Consider the following 15,763-nt stretch of genomic DNA (forward strand, 5'->3'; position numbering starts at 1 on the left):
GGTTTAAATAAAGACATTTATTTTGACCAAATCACAGAAATGTTAGGCATTTTGGGGCAGATTTATGAAGTAATACAAACTATATTTTTTCTTGGATTTGATTATTTTTTACAAAGCAATATCTATAGTAATGCATTTTGAATTTTATGCAGTGTAATTACTGTTTAGTAAAATTAGATTTAATGGATAATTTCTTAATTGGAAAGTCACAGTTATTATGAACAAAGTAAAAAGTGTACAGTATGACTTACTTAGCTCTTTGCTCAAAAAACTTGTGACATAATAGGTAGCATAAGCCTCTTTGATGCCAGATACTGTCTTCATCATTCTCAGACATCAGTGATTAAAGCAAGATTGGTTCATTCTCTTATGATACGTGCTGTGCTATTGACCAAGACTATCTCATTTCACTTTAGTAATGGAGAGGAACATTATGGTTTGATTTTGTTTTATTTTTTGAGATAGGGTCTGTCTCATATGTTGCCCAGGCGAAGTGCAATGGCATCATCATAGCTCCCAGCAACCTCTAACTCCTAGGCTCAGGTGACCTTCTGACTTCAGCTTCCTGCGTACCTGGGACTACAGATGTGTGCCACTGTGCCTGGCTAGTATTTTTATTATTATTGTTGTTGTTTGTGGAGTTGTAGTCTCACTTACATTGCGTCTCTGGTCTCAATCTCCTGAGCTTAAGTTATCCTCCCATCTTGGCCTCTAAAAGTGCTGGGATTATAGGTGTGAGCCACTGTACCAGGCCTGCTTTAAAAAGTTCTTTATGAAAAGTAATGTTGGTTAGCTTTTATGTTATGGTTTTGAAATCATTAGTTTGCCAATATGTTGGTTCAGGTTTCCTGAGATGCAGGAAAATAATAATTGTACCAAAAAGGGGGGAGGGGAGAAAGGAAGGAAAAAAAGGGGGTGGCGAAGAAACCTATTGCAGTGTTTCACATCCCTCTAATGTGTCGCTTTTGAGGAGAAAAATAGGATTCTGATTCGATTATATAAGTACACTGTATCTACAAGAATAAAAGTCATAGATTTTCCCAGATTCCTATGGGCAAATTAAATTATTTTGGTGGTAAAGTACATTTAAAGGCTCATTTATGCTTGGTCATGGTTTTCTTCAATCACATGATAGTAAAAGTTCTGTCAGAAAGTTTATTGAACTGAGAATACAAAATCAATGGCAGTGACAAAATATCTAAAAATTTCCATTCACCATCTCATTTAAACATATTGGTCCCTATATTAGTGCTTAAGCCAAAATAAATTATCTTGAATGGAAATTGTAGCAAGTACACAAAGCAGGCTAATATGGATATTGTGCATCTCAGCACAACTAGATTTAAAGTATGTAATGGCTAGTAATAGTATAATTTGATACTGTATTATGCTAGCCATCATTTTTTTAAAATAATGAACTTTAAGAAAGAAATGGTTGATGATGCTTTTTTATTATGTGTTTAAGTTTTAGGCTATTACTATTATCTTGGCTCTAGACTTTTAACTTTTCTCCATTTGCTGGATAAGAATAGGGTTGGTTTGTACCTTATGGTGATAGTTCCAATATTAGCTAGGTAATATGCAGCAGAAAGGATCCAGAAGTCTCCATATCCATTAAAAATAGAGAAAGTTTAATTGCTCTGCTGGCATAACTGTCAATCATTATGTGGTTCCCATTCTACCTAACATTTTTGACAATATCTTTTGATTTAGTTATATGTTTATTTAGTCATTCAGTCAGTATTAGTTGATCCCCTGTTTGTGTGCAATATACTGTTTTGAGCCCTGGGAATATAATAGTGTGCATTGCAAAGTCCTTGCCCTTAAGGGGTTTATAATCTAGCTGGGAAAGCTGACTTTGAAGAAGTAATTACAAATCTGTTTAGTACAAATTGTTATTTAGAAATGCCAAGTGCTTTGGGATGATTTCACATGGGAGTCCTGAACCCAGACTGGAAGTTCAGCGATAATTTTACTGAGGAAGTAATAATTTAAGTGGAGATTTGAATGTTGTTTATATTAAGTTAGCAGGACTAAGGGTTGGGGGGGACATAGGCAGAAGGGAATACATTTTGAGTAATAGAAACATGTATAAGAATTGGAGTATGAAAGAATAACTCATAAAAGGTTAATATGGATTGAGTATAGAGAATGAGGGAGGGAATATTGCATGAGTTAAAGGTAGAAAGATTGGTTGAAGATCATGCAGTATGTTTTAGGCTGTGTTGAGGACATTAGACTTTATCTGAAATATAGAGAAAGCCATCAAAATGAGTGACAGTAAAATGATTAGATTTGTATATTTAAAGGATATGTAAACATCCTAAGCCACTGGATTTGGAGGGGAGCAAAATTAGATGTGGGGAGATTTACTAGAAGGCTGTGGCAGTGGCTTATCTGAGAGATGGCATTACCTCAGGGAGAAGAAAAGTGGGCAGTCTGAGAGCTGTTTGGGTGTTACAGTGAATAAGTCTTGAGAACTGTGAGAAAAGAGGACTCCAGATTTCTTTCTGATTTTGCCATATGCCACCAAAATGGGTAAGACTGGAAATGTTTGTTGCTATACTTGCATTGATTGAATGTGTGTGTGGTATGTCATTTGTACATTTGATCCTCCAAATGCTCAAGTGATCCTCCCCCTCAGCTTCCCCAGTAGCTAGGACTACAGGTGTGTGCCACCATGCCCAGCTAATTTTTTCCATTGTTTTAGAGATGGGGTCTTGCTGTCTTGCCCAGGCTGTGATCAAATTTTTAAAAAGTTATCAGGATTATAAAAGATGAACTGAGGAACTGTGCCAGATCAAAGGAAATGAAGGAGATTTTGTAACTAAATGCAATGGGGTATCCTAGATCGAGCTCTGGACCAGAAGAAGGACATTATTAGGACAATTAACAAAATTTGATAAAGTCTGTGGATTAGTTAATAGAATAACGTTAATTTCCTAACTAACTAATGTTAGTTTTGAGAATTATACTGTGGTTATATAAGATGTTATATACATTTGTGGAACCTGGGTGACAGGCATATGGGAATTCTTTGTGGAATACTCTATGGTATTTTTGCAATTCTTTAAAAGTCTGAAATTATTTCAAAAGTAAAAAACCTTAGAGTCCCCGGTTTTAATGTTTTCTTTGATTTAAAGGGGGAGGGGAGATAATACAATGGGGTTGGTTTTGTTAAATTTTACTTTATAATTATGTATTATATTTCAGTTATAATTGTGATCCTGGAATATTTACCTCAGTTGAGGATTTTTTCATTCTCTGGGAATGTGGGTGTATTTTTATTGTGCTAGCAGCATGTATCTTTAAAATATTTTCTTAAAATATAGTAATTGCGCTTCCAGAACGATTTAATTATAACCTGACTTAGTAAATAATCAAAGAAGTCAAAGTGTTTAATTTTATGTTTGTTTTAGGGTTTTTGTTTTTGCTTTTTTAAGAGACAGAGTCTTGCTGTGTCACTCAGGCTGGAGTATAGTGGCACGATCGTAGATCGTAGCTCACTGCAGCCTCAGACACCTGGGGTTCCCAGTGTCCCCAGTGTCTGGGACCACAGGCGCATGCCACCACGCCTGGCTGTGTTTTAATTTTGTAGAGACAGAGTCTCCCTATGTTGCCCAGACTGGTCTGGAACTCCTGGGCTCAAGCAGTCCTTCCCTGTCGGCCTCCTAAAGTGCTAGGGTTACAAGTGTGAGCCAACCCACTGGCTGTTTATTTTTAATTGTTGGGAATAACTGTAAGTACTGAAATAGAGAAAAGTAGTTAGGATAAAAAGAGGGAAAACATTTAAGATCTTTAAATATTTGGACAATACTGTGAATTATCAGTTGTTAGACCCCATTTAACACATGGATAAGCTGAAGCTAGAACCTTAACTGTTGCCAGGAGCACATAGTTAACATGTACTGGAAGTGACATTTCAACATAGGTTTGTCATGTTCCAAATTTTCCCACAGTACTGTAATGAATAAAGGGTATATATATACTGTGCTGAATTTTGAAAACTCATTAGTCTTTTTTTAAAAGTTTTTTTTCTGTTTGGTAATCATGTTTTGAGGTGCAAGATTCTTAACATTTATTTATGTTAAGTTTTTAGCTAAAATACAGAGTATTCATAAACTTGTGTTGGACAAGTGAGGAAAAATAATTTGCATCTGCTGTGTACAGTATTCTTTTTTTCTTGTGAAATGATTGTAAGTGCCTGTCATGCTCTTGAAAAAATAAATATGAAATCTGAACAGTTGATGCTTATAAAAATAATTACAGGTTGCCATTATGAAGCACACTGGCACACCTAATCCTCCTTAAAATAAATGTACTTAACTACACTAATATACATGTTTTAAAATGTCAAACAGAGGCATTCTAAAAAGACACATGAAAAGTTGTTGTTTTTTTTTTTTGAGAGAAAGATGCCAGGTGGGTCCATGGTGAGAATTCTTTAAAAACAAACAAACAAACAAACCAAAATGAAACCCAGCAGTTGCAAAACCCTTCTTGGCCAGCACTGGAAATAAATTTTCTCATGTAGCTTCTAAATAAGCCAAAATAGGGAAGATTGAGTGCTGGCAGCATTGAATACGTTTGTTAACCCTGTTAATTACTGAGAACCAGAAACATGTGCAAACGATGGTCAGGTTAAGTAGGGTCCTCAGGGCAGACATATGAACCATTTCTTTTCCTTCTCTTCAGGCAGTGCACTTTTCCCCTCCCATTGTTTTTACTCATTTCCTATATTTTCTTTTTCTATACTCTTTTGGCTCACTGAAGGCCCTCTCCTACCACCAGGAGTGAGGGATCAACACTAGTGGGAGTTTTTTAGTTTCCTTGGAAATTCTTCTACCTTTACAAATGAATAGATCAAATGATCTTTACCTGTAAAAATGAATGTTTCTTTTGAAATGCAGACCATGGTTCCAAGAAGTGTGTGATCACAGAGTCTGAGGCTTTGCATTGTGAAGGTGTAAGTCTTGCTAATAGCCTAAAATTCAGTTGTTTTTTTTTTTTTACCCAATTGCAATGTTAAATATTCGAGGTGGGACTACAAACCTAGAAATCAGACTGGGAGGCAACACATTATCTTATTCGTGGTGATGTTGGAGTAATAATGGTGAGCTTTTTTTATAGAGCACTTCCCATGTGCCAGACACTATTTTTAAATTTAAGCATATTATGGGGGTACAAATGTTTAGGTTATATATATTGCCTTTGCCCCACCCGAGTCAGAGCTTCAAGCGTGTCCATCCCCCAGATGGTGTGCCCCGCACCTATTAGGTGGGTACCCATCCCCTCCTTCCCCCTCCCATCTGCCTGACACCCAATGAATGTTATTACTAGGTGCACTTAAGTGTTGATCAGGACACTATACTAATTGATCTGTATGAACCCAGTCTTTACAGTCTTAACCTTTTGCATTTGCTTGCTTTTTTCTCGATTCCTTTATTCTCGGGATTTAATTTTTTAAATACCCCAGATTTTACAAAGTGTGGCAGTAGAATAAAAAACTGGAGCTTCTTTTCAGACAAACTTATTTATTTGGATTTTTTATATTTTAAATTATTGATACATTCAAAGAGTAATTTTAATCTCTATAATTTTTGCTAACTGTGTCAAGTCACACTCGACATCTGAGTGCAAAGGGTAAGCACTCACCTTATCCACATTTATGGATGAGGAAATTGAGTCATAATTAGATAACTTTACTTAAAGCCACACTATTGAGGGTATTGTAGGTCTCATTTTGGACTAATGAACCCTGGTAGTTTATTTATAATATAGTATATATTTTTTAAATTGTCTTCATCTTAAACCTTCAAGACTACAAGCTAAACATATCAGTGTTGGTAAGTTTTGGGATAAGCCCTACATTTAAGCATTTAATCCAGCTGACAGCTGTGAATATAAATTAAAGGTAGCATTTAAAAAAATGTTTTTAATTTTTGAAACAGGGTCTCACTCTGTCACCCAGGCTAGAATGCAGTGGCTTCATCATAGCTCACAGCAGCCTCAAACTCCTGGGCTCAAGAGATCTTCCTGCTTCAGCCTCTCTAGTAGCTAGACTACAGGCATGTGCCGCTACATCCAGCTAATTTTTATTTTTTGTAAAGACAGAATCTTGTTGTTGTCCAGATTGGTCTTGAACTCTTGACCTCAAGTGATTTTCTCACCTGGGCCTCCCAAAGTGCTAGGATGACAGGTGTGAGCCAGGGCATCTGGCCTAAAGATAGCATTTTAAAACTGTGTGTTTAGAACAGCCACTCTTATGTACATAAGCTATATTCCAAGCATAATATAATCTTTTCCCCTTTCTTTCCTTCACTTTCACATCTTTCTTTTTTTCTCCCCCTAAAGAGGCCTTAATGATTTTAATAGTATAGTCATTGATCAAACTGTTTGCTTGCAAAAGCATCTAGATAATTTTTCTTCCTTGTGAAAAGTAAACAGCTATAAATTACTATATATCATTTTATCTTTGTAAAAACATTTTATGAGATATAGGGTCTCACTCTGTTAGCCAAGCTGGAGTATGGTTGTGCAATCATAGCTACTGTAACTTGGACTCAAGCAATCCTCCTGCCTCAGCCTCCAAAATAGCTGGGACTACAAGCACATGCCACCATACCCAGCTAACTTTTAATTTTTTTGTGTGAAGATGGGGTCTTGCTTTTTTGCCCAGGCTGGTCTCCAACTCCTGGCCTCTAAATGATCCTCCTCCCTCCTGAAGTGCTGAGACTATAGGAGTAAGCAACCGTGCCCCACTGTTATCTTAATTTTCAAAAGAAATCAAAGAGATAATGTAAAAATTATGACAAAACCAATATCCCAACCACAAAAGACTTTAAAGACTAAGTAACTGTGTATATTGTTCCATTTAACAAATAATTGATAGTAATGTAAATGAAAGAGGACAATATTTGTTGACTTCCTGCATAAGCATTAGGTTTTTTATGAAATTGATGGTTTACAGCAGAGATTTTGAATTTGAAATTCAGATTGGGTTAAGTTAGTGGGGGAGGAGAGGTGTTGACAAAAACACTGTTTACTTCTGTGCAGATCAAAAGGGAAATTTCAGCATTACGGGGTAATTTGTTTTAGCTGATCTGATTATGTAGTTTATTTAGCACAGGAGGCTATGATGGTAAGAGCCATTCTTTCCAGAGATAAAAATATTCTCTTCCTTGCTTTTAAAACATTTAAATCTCTGTGAGATTTCATGAACTGTTCTGTGGTCATAGACTACAGTTTAACACTGTATAAAATATGCCTCTAGTTAACGCAGATGCTTTGTGCAGTGCACCAGTGTGTGTATTTATGGTCAGCTTTGTGTATCTCTTTAAATTCTTGACTTTTTTCCTGACACCAAGAATACATATTTATATATATTTTATTAGAAACATGGAATATAAATTAATATTTGATATCAGCCTGAGTTGGTCAAGTGAATTTACTAGAAATGGAAGGGAAAACTTCCTTTAATAGCCCTAAAGGCAAGAATAAATTTTTATATTATTTTCATTATTTTATAACTCTAGAAAACTATAACAACCAAGGTCTTACAGTTAAAAGAATTACTGTTTCAGGACAAATTATGAGAAGTATATTTTCTTTGGGGAACTTTTCTCTTGTCATTACTGTTACTATACTGGAGGAATGGTATGTTTTTGGTAGCATAAATCTAGTGGTCTGAACATGAAAAACTATTAAAAAGTTATTCTATATTGGGTTTGAAACTATGGTTTTATGTTAAAACCTTGCATATCAGTGTTTATGTATGTAAATACATGTATATATAAGTTACATTTTCGTATTTAAAAAAATTTTTTTTTTTTTTAAGTCAGAGTCTCATTTTGTCACTCAGGCTGGAATGCAGTGGTGTAATGATAGCTTACTGTAGCCTGGAACTCTTGGTCTCAATCAGTCCTTCCACGTCAGCCTCCCAAGTAGCTGGGACCACAGGCAAGCACTACCATGCCTGGCTAATTTTTCTATTTTTTTGTAGAGACAAGGTCTTGCTATGTTGCCCAGTCTGTTCTTGAACTTCCGGCCTAAAGTGATCCCTACCCCCTCGGCCTCCCAAAGTGATGAGATTACAGGCATGAGCCACCACGGCTCCTGGCCTAAAAATGTCTTAAGATACATGAAGATATTAACATTTATGTCCATAAAATGTTAAATGACATGGAAATATATTTAGGAATTGGTGTTAAATGAAAAAAAAAGCAATATTCAAAACTGAATATGCAGTATATTTCATTACAAAAATCTGAAGAGAACATGTATTTTATTTTTTAAGTAAACTTATGTGACGTATGACATGTATACAAAACAGTGCATAATCATAAGAATTCTTAAGTGAACACACTGTGTAACCAGTGGCCAGACTAATAAAAGAACATGGCTAGCACTCCCTTCCAATCACTGCCTCTTACTACCACCATGGATAAGTTTTGACTGTTTTTGGACTGTGTGTAAATGAAATTATATACAATATGTACCTTCTTGTGTCCAGCTTCTGCTCAGTGTTGTTTGAGATTCATATACATTTTGTGTTGTTTTTTATTCATTCTTATTGCTGTGTAATATTCCATTTTGGGACTGTTTCATAATTCATCTAGTTTGTGTTTATGGGCATTTGGGTAGTTCCCAGGTTGAGCTTATAACATTTATTACTTTTGTAATAAAAAATGGATTTTAAAAACCAGAAATATCAACTAAATCTAACTTTCAAATGAACAGTCTTTAAATTGGCAAATGATTTACTATGCCAATTATTCAAGTTTCATGCTTTTTTTCAGTCCTGATTTACCAAGAATATGCAGATTTCAGGTGTCTATATTACTATCTTTAATCTACTTTTTTCCAAGCCTGAGTACTTTGACTTACTGGTTCGGAGATTTTCATTCTTTTTTAACTGAAGTCTTTGCTGTTTTACGATACAGTCAGTCAGCCTCAGGACAGGTCTGGCCTCTTGGTGGACTGTTATTCTGGTTCTTTGGCTCCTTGCTTGGAAAATTCACAAGCAGGGTCCGTGTGACGGAGTGGCCACAGACAGGAAGCAATTTCACACAAACAGATTTTATTGTAGACTAGGAAGGAGCTACACGAAGTGAGGGTATGTTCCAGAGAGCAGTGGGGGTCAGTCTCCACGAGTGGAGAAACACGTTGAGGACTCCCAGTTGGTTTCCTTTTATTGGCCTGGTGCAGGAAAGGGCTTACAGGAGGTGTGGGATGTGACCAGGTGATTGATATACATTACTGACAGGTGATCTTATAACGAAGTTACAGCTCCACAGATGTGTGTGCCTCAAAACCTCAAGTTCCTGCTCTTTGTGGTGATTAGCTGTGTTTTCCTGCAGTCTCATCCCGGGGCTTCTCCGTCCCTAGGAACTGGCCTCCTGGCCTGTGTCTGCCACCTACAGATGTGGTGCCTGCCTAACAACTATGTTTAATCTATTTTTTTTCCAAGTATAAGTACTTTGACTTATCTGGTTCAGAGATTTTCATTCTCTCTGACTTCTACTGAAGTCTTTGCCATTTTATTATTAAAATACAGACAGACAGCTCACTTCCCTTTTCCCAACCTCATAAACTCTTCAAAAAAACTTAATCCAGAGGTCACAATATTTGGCAACCCCTGCTGTTTGTAATAAATAAGCGTGTGTAAAAAAGCCTCAGAGCCACAAAACCTTCCACCTTAGTCATTAATGTAATTTGGGGCAGATTTTATGAAGCAAGGTAATGCCTTAGCATTTTTTTTAATATAAGGATTATGATCATTTATACTCTATTTCCACTTTCCACTGTCTCTCTGAGTTACTTCTCTAAAGAATCTTCCTTCAGGAAATGAGTGAATGAAGGAAGACATTGAGAAATAAAGCATGGATGTAAAGAGATAGCTTGGGTGCATTAAGTGATAAAATATAAAAAAGACAGTTATAAAACTTATAATAAACTATTAATATATAACATATAATATATACTAATGAAGTTGTAATAAAGTATAAAAAAGCAAGTATAAAGTATAAAAAAGGCAGTTATAAAAAAATTAAGGACTGCCTACACAGACTTTATTGGAGATAAACAGTCTTCATAGTAGGATCCTAAGCAAATTATCGAAATGTGATTTAAGTACATTTAAAAATATACTTCTCTACTAAATGCTTGAGGTGATGATACTCCAGTTACCCTGGTTTGATTAATACCCGTTGTATGCCTGTGTGAAAACATCTCGTGTACCCTATAAATATATACAACTATTATGTACCCATAATAATTAAAAATAAAGAATTTAAAAATATATACTTCTCAAAGATATCTAAGGGAAAAACCCTTTTATGTTTATTCCACAGTCTTATAGACTTATCACATTCTTCTGCTACTGTTTGCTGACATGTTTGTCTGACCTCCTTGTGGTGGGGTGGGGAGGTATTATAATATTAAATTTTGTATACTTAGCCCATGAGTGATCAATAAATGTTTGAGGCATGAGAAAAAATGAAAACGTTTGTGGGAAGAGAAAACATTGTATATGTGGGGTGTTACTTTTCTGAATTTATTTGTGGACTCTCCCTCAAGTTTGCACTATGGACTTTCCCCCAAGTTTGCGGTCTTGAATGATGGAAACATCCTCATGAGATCCTGGAAGAGAAGGAGAGAAGTGTCACCCTTAAACAGGTGATTGTTAGTACAGGTACACTCATTTGTACATTTCTAGCTCTGCCTCTGACTAGAGAGCAACAGCAGTGCCTTTCAATTTTGTAGACCACTTGCCTAAATGTGCACTTAAAATTGCACCTGACTTTTGTAAGTGAGTGTAACTGGTTGTAGCAAACAGAAAATTGAATGGGTACACATTGGGAAGTTAGGTCCACACACTCTTGATAACTGTGAATTTTTCTTCCTCTGGACACTTGGTATTAAACTTCTATTGATTATTAAAATTTATGACATGTTAATGAATACAATGTTTTACAGAGTTTAACTCAGTACATTAAATCTAATATAACATTTTATGTGTTTATCATTTTGTTACATGTTTTTACCATATGTGCTTTGAAAAATAACATAGTAAAACATTTTTTAGAGTTTTGATTGCAATAATTATCATAAAACTGACACGTTTTAGGAGTTATGTAAAAAGGAACTTGAATTTCATCTTAACATAATAGGATTGACTTACCACAAAATTAATAGTTATGGGCAAAATGGATATAGGAAGTCACTGAAATTAAGAAATTAAAATTGTAGACATCAATTAGAAAGCACTAAATAAATTATTTTTGTTGTATTAAATAGCATTTAAATTTACCATTACAAAATATTCTTTACAATTCTTTTTTGAGCACTTGCTGCTATATGTTTGATTGATATATAAACATTTTGATTGCTAACATTTTTGTGTGTGTGTGCTTTTCAAATTTGTATATAAGGTTAGGAGAGCCTCAGGCACTGTTTGACTTAGGAAGGTGATAAACTGACAGTAGACTATAGAGGTGGAAGAAAAACATCTCACCAACAGCAGTCAGTAGCAACTAATGGTTTTCATCTGTTGCTGATCTAATTGATCACAGTGCTGTAACAGCAGTTCTGTGTGATTCATATTTTATTTTGTTGGAATGTATTCTACTCCCTTGTTATTTTTAAGCCCCACTAACTCTGGGTTTCCCTTTTTCTTAAAAGACAGTTTCTAACTCTGTGTTTCTTTTAAAGCTAATAATTAATTGTGAAAGAAAAACTGGGAGCCAGTTTCAACAGAAGTCTTTCATAGGACGCAGAAAAATGATATTCTTTACTAAAATAAAATACTCAGCTGTGTGAAAATTTGTTTGACATTGTTAAATGCCTTCAGATGAGTTGTTAATATCCTAAAATAGTAAAAGATAAGTACCTTTCATCTACTACTAACCTATTGGGTCCAGATTTTCCTTTCAGATACGATCATCACATCATCATACGTAGGTTGAAAATGACATTTTCCTATTTAACAAGGCATAACTTTCAGTGAAGTTTATTTAGCTGTCTGAAGCCTGCAGGCAGTTTAATAGTTGAGACATGGTGCTATTTTGATGGATAGCTAGTGAAATTTTTAGCTACACAAGAGTTCATACTTAACAAAGCCATTCACTATTTTACTAAAGACTGTAGTACGTTGCATATTAATTAATAAGATGTTCTCATGTAAATAGTGCCCCTACACTGTCCTTAGTGTTATTTTCCTTTAACATTGGTAAAATTTTAATAATTTATGACACGGCAAAAATATGGAACTTTTGTATACTTTCAGCATTTTTTACTTACAGAGTAAAAACTTTTTTTTTTTAGAAGTTCCAAGCTAGATAGATAATAGCCAGGCTTTCAAGTGGTTAAATGATTTTCTGAGAACTTCTGGAGCTGAGATTTTACATAACAAAAAGTAAATTTGGAGGATTGGCTATATTATTACAGCAAGAAGAATAATTCCACATACCATGGAAAGAGCTGTCCATTCCTTTCAGGTACTGGAGGGTCGAGGTACATATAGGAATTCAGAGTGGATGAAGCTAGGATGAGGACTGAGTTCTCTTCAAACTAGAGGTATAGTAAAATAGAACCTGAGAACAATCCAAAGAGTAATCCCTAAAACTTCAGGCTGGCACTTGGTTTCTCTGGGTATAGCCTGCAAAACCTACCAGCCTTTCAGAAAGTCTTGTTTGGGGCAAAGTGCTTTATCTATCATGGCATTGTAGTAATGGTAGAGGAATTAAGTATGAGACCAAAGGGCAGTTTTTACAGGATTCTTCATACTCCAGGGTAATGCAGAGAAAGCAACCAAGAGTTTTGCAGTCCCTCTGAAGAGTTTGAAAGTGCTGCATATCCCAAGCATGGTGGTGCTGCCTATTGTCTTAGCTACTCAGGAGGCTGAGGTAGGAGAATCACTTGAACCTAGGAATTAGTTCCAGGCTGTAGTGAGCTATGATCAGGCCACTGTGTTCCAGCTTGGGTGACCAAAAAAAGTGCTACATGGGCTTGTGGGCTGCAGGACTGAAATTGACATGGTTTCAAGAGGGAGGAGGAGGCAGCTGAGTACAGATTTCTTATGAATAGAGAGATTGCACACCTCTGCAACTATTGGTGTGGCTTGCATGCTTGACCAGGTGCATGTATTGAGCATAAAACCTGATGCCTGGAAGTCAAGCCCATGAAAAGCCTCACTGGGAGGATTGTAAAAGTGTGTCTTCCTGCAGCCAAATGCAGACTTGTTAAGAAGGGAGGGTATAATCATAGAGAGGGGAGAAACTTTTATAGACCAAATAGCCTACCCCCCTGGCAAAGTGCTTTAAATGAGAAGATACTGAGATACCTTTTTAAATGGCAAGGTTGAGTATTTTCTACCATGAGTTAGAATAGCGGCTTGTAACTAGAAAGAAATTAATTTAGAAAAGAAAGTTAAATTTTTTTTGGCATACGCTAGTTTGTGGCTAGCCAGTTTATACCTACTGTGCTAGAAAACTTCAAATTATAAGTTATTATCACAATCTCCTTAGATATTAAAATTCCTGATCTATAAAACCTGTATTATGTGGACAGTAATATGACTCCTCCTTTTTCTACAGCATTATCCTTAATGGATAAAAAATATTATGCTGGCCGGGCGCGGTGGCTCACGCCTGTAATCCTAGCTCTCTGGGAGGCCGAGGCGGGCGGATTGCTCGAGGTCAGGAGTTCGAAACCAGCCTGAGCAAGAGTGAGACCCCGTCTCTACTATAAATAGAAAGAAATTAATTGGCCAAATAATATATATAGAAAAAATTAGCCGGGCATGGTGGCGCATGCCTGTAGTCCCAGCCACTTGGGAGGCTGAGGCAGAAGGATCGCTTGAGCCCAGGAGTTTGAGGTTGCTGTGAGCTAGGCTGATGCCATGGCACTCATTCTAGCCTGGGCAACAAAGCGAGACTCTGTCTCAAAAAAAAAAAAAAAAAAAAAAGCATTTAAAGTGTTACAGCTCTTTTAGAATTTGTCTAGCAGGTCTTCCGGTCCTCACCGGAAGGCCCCTAAAAAAAATAAAAAAAAAATATTATGCTATCATTCTTGTATTTCTATGTACTTGACCATGTAAAGCATTGTATGCAGTAGGTATATACCTATACATGTACCTATACATACCACTCTGTTACATTAAGAAAAATTATAGCTCTTATGTAAATGATCTAAGATTTTATGAATTTTATTGTTAAGCAGAAATCTGCCTTCTCTTAAAGTTTTTATTTTATGTAAGAGGCTTCCAGATATCAACTGATTGAATTGCTTACTTATTGAAGCTGGAAATGTGGATGGGGTAAGTTTTGCAATTGAATAGTAAGCTAGGCTTGGAAAAACAAAGGGATGCACTGAGTATCAAAGAAGACCTGTTACTCAGTTAAACCCAAAGTGCTACTGTGGTTTAGCAGTCAAGCTAGTCTCTGGACTGTCCTAAGGACCAGGGGAAAGCAGAGAGTCCAAAACCAGGAAGAGAGTCAGGAAATGTGATGTGGTATACACTCTTTGAATTTAGATGATCAAAAGTTCAAGCCAGACAGTACCCTACAGGGCTGCAGGACAAGAAAGAGTCACTGGTAAAAATGTTGTGAAGCAGACAGATACTTCATGATAGTTCAAAAACTAATCCCAGACTTGAGCAGACTAAATCTGCAGTTAGGCACTGTTAGATAAGTGAAAGAATAGTATGAGGTTAAGACTAAGGCTTCATCTTGATATCAGCCTATGGTGGTACATCTTGGCACTAACCAGATTCTTCACTTTCATATGTTTACTGAATACTCTTCTTCAGAATTTACTTTTGTTTATTATCTCATGTCTTCCTATACCCTAGTGCATTCCCTGACTTAACTCCTCATCTTTGTTCTAAATATCACCCTAATTTTTTCTCTATTCCTCATCAGTGTCCTATACTCTGTAAAATTTTTGCCCAAGACTATTCTCCTCTTCTAGAATACCTAACAACTCCAGCTGGCTTTGGGTAGAAGAATGGAATCACTAAATTTCTGTTTCTAATCAGCATGTGTTAACTTATGCTGCATAACAAACAACATCAAAATTTCAGTTATTTAATATAACAAAAATTTATTTCTCACCACACAGATACACTGTTTATCTGGGTGATTCTCTGGAATGAGACCAACTTCCATCTTGGTAGTTTAGTAATCCAAGTTATTTTGATCTTATGCCACTACAGTCGCTATGGCAGGGAAGGAGAAAGTTGAGGATCTCACATTGGCAATTAAATGCTTTGACCTGGCTCAAATCCCATTGGCCAGAAACAGTTTCATGGTCTTGCTTAACTGCAGAAAGCCATGAGGAAGTATAATCCTTGTATGGGCTAGAAGGAATAGGAATGAGAATGAATAAATACTAAAGTCATCACACCTGTTTGGGCAATGTAAGGTTTGTGTAATGATTATTGATTTTTGAGAAGCAAGAAATTGTATTGATATTTGTTTCCCTAAGTCCTTTTTTCCCTACCTGTCATATAATCACTTTTAAGATTCCTTCTTCTAATAGGCCATTTAATTTGTTGAGTCCTGAGATACCAGTGCCTAGAGACGTATATTTGTGTGTTAGCTTGTATATATGTAATGCATACACATAAATGAGTTTGCAAGCAAATCTATAGAAAATATTTAAGTATTCGATTCCTTCTCAGCTCCTTAGTACCTAGTTTAACAGGCAGATTTGGGATTTTTCCCCCCCAAAAATCCTGCTGTCTTAAAATTATGTATGTGAA

General features: G+C 36.0%; 1 protein-coding gene and 1 non-coding gene across 2 annotated transcripts in view; both read left to right on the plus strand.

Moving 5' to 3' along the window:
- The window catches only part of LOC105860521 (ubiquitin-conjugating enzyme E2 E2), a 333,688-nt gene that overhangs the window by 96,503 nt on the left and 221,422 nt on the right, over positions 1 to 15,763 (plus strand). The gene's annotated exons all lie outside the window — the stretch shown is intronic.
- LOC142875311 (U7 small nuclear RNA) lies at positions 13,974 to 14,035 on the plus strand. Its single transcript, XR_012922705.1, has one exon. It is a non-coding gene; the product is annotated as a U7 small nuclear RNA (small nuclear RNA).

The sequence above is a fragment of the Microcebus murinus genome, chromosome 1, assembly GCF_040939455.1.
Source record: "Microcebus murinus isolate Inina chromosome 1, M.murinus_Inina_mat1.0, whole genome shotgun sequence".
Lineage (NCBI taxonomy): Eukaryota > Metazoa > Chordata > Mammalia > Primates > Cheirogaleidae > Microcebus > Microcebus murinus.